The sequence below is a fragment of the Myotis brandtii genome, unplaced genomic scaffold (genome assembly GCF_000412655.1).
Source record: "Myotis brandtii unplaced genomic scaffold, ASM41265v1 scaffold3522, whole genome shotgun sequence".
In the NCBI taxonomy this organism is placed as follows: domain Eukaryota; kingdom Metazoa; phylum Chordata; class Mammalia; order Chiroptera; family Vespertilionidae; genus Myotis; species Myotis brandtii.
The window spans coordinates 87,467-91,927 of NW_005363550.1; the positions used below are offsets into that span (position 1 = coordinate 87,467).

Consider the following 4,461-nt stretch of genomic DNA (forward strand, 5'->3'; position numbering starts at 1 on the left):
GCATCCCGACTGAGGGAGAGCCCCCGAGGCCAGCAGCTCAGCCCCTCAGCTACTTCCTGGCATGGAAAAGCTGGAGTGATTTGGGGGTCACTTACAGATCCAACATCACAATGCGGGACCTTATTCTGTTCTCATATGCAAACAACACCTAAGATAGAACCAAGTAAATACACTAAAAGCTGGATATAATGGACTAATTCTGCACAGGGGTGTCCATATAAAGCTGAAATTCCATTATATAAAAAAGTAGGTTTCCTAACACGTACGTAAAAAATTGACAGATTAGTCAGTCTCCCTGTCTCAGGGGCCTGGAGTGAGTGTGTCGCTGACACCAGCTGCACTCAGGGAGGAGACACAGGGAGCGAGAGGGAAGGGGCCGACGGGTGGAGTGGTGGGGGTGCTGTGTCACCGGTGAGGCCTGACCTTTCTGTACCCCACGTGCCACACTCCTCCTGCTCTGAGCTGGTCTGACCTGCACTTACTCTACTCCTGAATTCCAGTTGATACACCCTCCCTGGGACATCACAGGATGCCCAATTGGTGCCCAGGACTGTGCCCTTTATAATCCATCAAGGTCAACTGTCATGCCCCCTCACACCTTCCTGGTGCAGGCTGACATCACCTGCTCCATCTTTAAACCAACCATAAAGAATCTCACCCTCATCTGACTACAGGTGTTGAGACTCCTCATATGGAGGTCCATGCCCCCGGCTAGAGTCACCCTGAGCCTGACCTTGACTCAGGAGAATTAGAACATAAACTGAGTTTCCTTGTTCCTCATCCTTACCGCATGTTTCCAGCACTACTAACATGCCTTGAAGGGAGTTCCAGGCTCCCTGAGTTGGTAGGAGGAATGAATGTATAATGGGGGAATTGTTAGGTTCCATGATATTTAACTGCTTCTCTCTGCAGGACTAGTTAGTGTCTTTCCTTAGCTAACGTGCATTATCTAAGTTTGACGAATGCCCCATGGGAGGCACTGCTCAAAGTTTTCTGTGACTCCATGCTGATGAGCCAACCAAGAGCCCCTCACCTGGTAATGGCTCTCCCATTGGGTTCCATGATGGAACAGGGAAGTTCAATGTCTGTTCCCAATGACCACAGCCTTGGTTCCATGATTTCCTTCCCAATATTTCCATCTGTACCTCACCATGCCCTCCTGGGACCCTCTCCATTACTCCCTGGTCCCTCCTCAGGGCCCCTGGATCCCTCTCACTCAGCCCTTGTCCCTTTCCAGGTGACAAGGACTGCGTCCCAGGGGCTGGTCCCACAGGAGAAGTTCCTGCCCTGGGTCCCAGCGCCCATGGGCACTCAGAGCTCTTTGAGGTCCCTGGTGGGTGAGTGGAGTGGACCTCAGGTAGGTCCATGTCATGTCATTCCTGTCCTGCCCTTTATTACCGACCCTTCAACCCAGAGACCCTCCCCCACACAGAACACACATGCGAAATGTCAGATGAGAAATGACAGGAGTTTATTCAGGAGAAGGGGAAACGGGGAGGGATGGCCACCTGCCCAGTCTGAGGGACCAGGGCAAGAGCCGCAGGGGGACAGTGGGGAGCGGGGGAAGGGAGGGTCTGAGGGAGAAGTGTCCCCAGAAGTGGGGACTCAGGTCCTAGGAGCACTCTGAGGGGGCCACTGTCTTCTCCACGGTCTTCCCATCGTGCGTGACCTGGCAGCTGTAGGCGCTGGCGGACTTCCAGTCTTGGCTGGACACGCTCAGGTAGCTGCTGGCCGCGTACTTGTTGTTGCTCTGCTTGGAGGGCTTGGTGGTCTCCACGCCCTGGGTGACGGGGGTGCCATTTGCCTTCCAGGCCACCGTCACGCTGCCCGGGTAGAAGTCACTCATGAGACACACCAGTGTGGCCTTGTTGTTGGCGAGCTCCTCAGCGGATGGCGGGAACAGAGACACGGAGGGTGCAGACTTGGGCTGACCTGTGGGTGCGGGAGGGGCAGGAGGGGAGAGGCTCAGGGTCCATCCTGAAAGCTGCTGACCTCGGTCTTCCTGTGGGCACAGTGTCCTGAGGACCATGCAGGACCCCGAGGGCAGGGGCCTCTCCTGGTGTGAGAGTCCATGCCATGAGTTTGGGGTGTTCATAGCTCAACTCCCCATTTTCCTGAGAAACCCTGAGCCTGGAACCTGCCATCACCGTCCTTGTGGGCCCCGTTCTGCCCCCCACACATCTGACTGTCACCCTCTGGCTCTGCCTTCTCCTGGTATCTGACTGGGCCTGTCTGTGTCTGTCAGTCTGTTTGTCCCACAAAAGATGCTCTGAGCCCTCTTACCTCCTGCTGGGTCCATCTGTGGACACCTCTGACCTGATCCTCTGTGCCGGGGGCTTCAGAGCATCGGCCAAAGGAGTCAGTTTTCACCCCCACATCTATGTCTCCTGCTCCCTGTCTAAACTGGGTGGCAGCTTTTTCTGATGAACAAAATGTCTGTCTGTCTGTCTTTGGGTCTCTCTCATTCTACAGTCAATGGCATCCCCACAAATTGGTCAGATAACTAGAGCTTTCATGCCATGGATTCTGCCATTTCTTCTGAGAGGATGTTCATCCTGCACAGACCAAAGGCCAATTGTCCTCACACCTGTCCTTCCATGCCCTTCCTCAAGCACCTTCTCCTCCCCGCTGTGTCCTTTCTCCTGCAGGCCTCCATGGTGCGAGGCTGGTCAGGACTCCGCATGGCAGCTCCATGCAGCCCCGGGGAGCCCTGCACCCCAGCACCATTCTTGGCCCCTGTTCATGAGTCCACAGTCCCTGAGACCTGCCCTGAACCTCTGACCTGGGTGTCTCTAGCCTTGGCCTTGAGAGTTCTGGGTCACTCCAAAATTTTCACCCGGTTCCCCTCAGTACTTCTCTTCCTCTCTTCCCCTTAAGACAGGGGCCACTGATGATGACCCCCTATAATCTTGTCCCACAGGAATTTAACAGGGGAAGACAGAACAGAGCCCATCTAGAATCCAGCATGACCCTCAGAGACAGAAGAAGCCACACACACAGAGCATCCCATGCATTTCTCTGTCTCTGGGGACAGAGGTGAACGGCTGAGTGTGACCAAATAGGACAGTAAGACCAGAAACCCATAGAGCTCAGGCTCCCAAGGGCCGGGATCCAGGGTGAAAACCTGGACACAGGCTGAGATAGGACCCAGAGAGCCGGAACTCGCAGAAAATGGCCCAATCCTCTGGGAGAGCAGCAAAGGAGAGGGAAGGAGAGACTCACCTAGGACGGTCAGCTGGGTCCCTCCGCCGAACACAAAACACTGTGACACAGGCTCATACAAAAACCTCTCTCTGGGAGGCCCTGCCCCACCCCTGGGCCCCCACCTGCAGCTGTGCTGGAGGAAGCCTGGGCCACTGCCCCCGGCTGCTGTCTGCTCTGCCAGGGGCGCGCTCTGTCCCCCCTCCACCACCTCAGCAGATTGTAGGGTGGATGGATGACACAGCGACTTGTACAGCAGCAGGACTGTTGGAAGCAATTCTCCCACAGGAACTTGGTGCCTGATAGGCTGTTTTTACCATGGTCTCCTGGGATTGGGATGAGTTTGGAGGGATCTGTTTCACTGTGAGTGAGGTTCCTACGATTCATCACAGTAGCAACATTATGAAGTAGCAACGAAAATAATTTTATGGTTGGGTCACAACATGAGGAACTGTGTTTAAAGGGCCAGAAGGTTGAGAACCACTGTTTCAAAGGAACTTGGTGCCTGATAGGCTGTTTCTACTGCGGTCTCCTGGGATTGGGATGAGCTTGGAGGGCATTGATTGCACTGTGAGTGAGGTGCCATGGCCTAGGCCAGTGGTCCGCAAACTCATTAGTCAACAGAACCAAATATCAACAGTACAACGATTGAAATTTCTTTAGAGCCATATTTTTAAAACTGAAACTATATAGGTAGGTACATTGTTATTAACTTAATTAGGGTACTCCTAAGGCTTAGGAAGAGCCATACTCAAGGGGCCAAAGAGCCGCATGTGGCTCGGGAGCCGCAGTTCGCCGACCACGGGCCTAGGGTGATAGGCAACAGGGGAGCTACAGCATGCTCGCTTCTTGTCACCAGGAACCATAGAGATCCCCTGGGGTCATGTCGGGACCCACAGAAGCCTCCCAAAGAGGCTCCCAATGGACAAATGGCCATCGTTCGCAGCCACATTGCTGTCATCACTTGAGGAACCCGTGGTGCTTTCACACGGCAGATCCATTCACCTGCTAGAGTTCCCCAAGCCACTCAGTGGCCACTGTTACCATGGGAGGACAGAGGGGACCAGACCACCATCCTATAAACTGGAGGACCAGAGAGAAACATCCCCATTCCCTCATCTGTGCTAGCGTGTGACACACACTGCCTGGTGGAGACAGATCTGCTGGAGGGACTCCTTTCATGCACACGTGGGGCACCACAGGAGGAGGAGGGCGAATCTGGAATATCCCATGATGCATTCCTTCCTATCTGATGGACCA

The 4,461-nt window shown here is 54.3% G+C and overlaps 1 pseudogene; it reads right to left on the bottom strand.

Moving 5' to 3' along the window:
- Nucleotides 1-1,449: 1,449 nt before the first annotated feature.
- On the bottom strand, nucleotides 1,450-3,279 carry LOC102252915 (annotated as a pseudogene).
- Nucleotides 3,280-4,461: the final 1,182 nt, after the last annotated feature.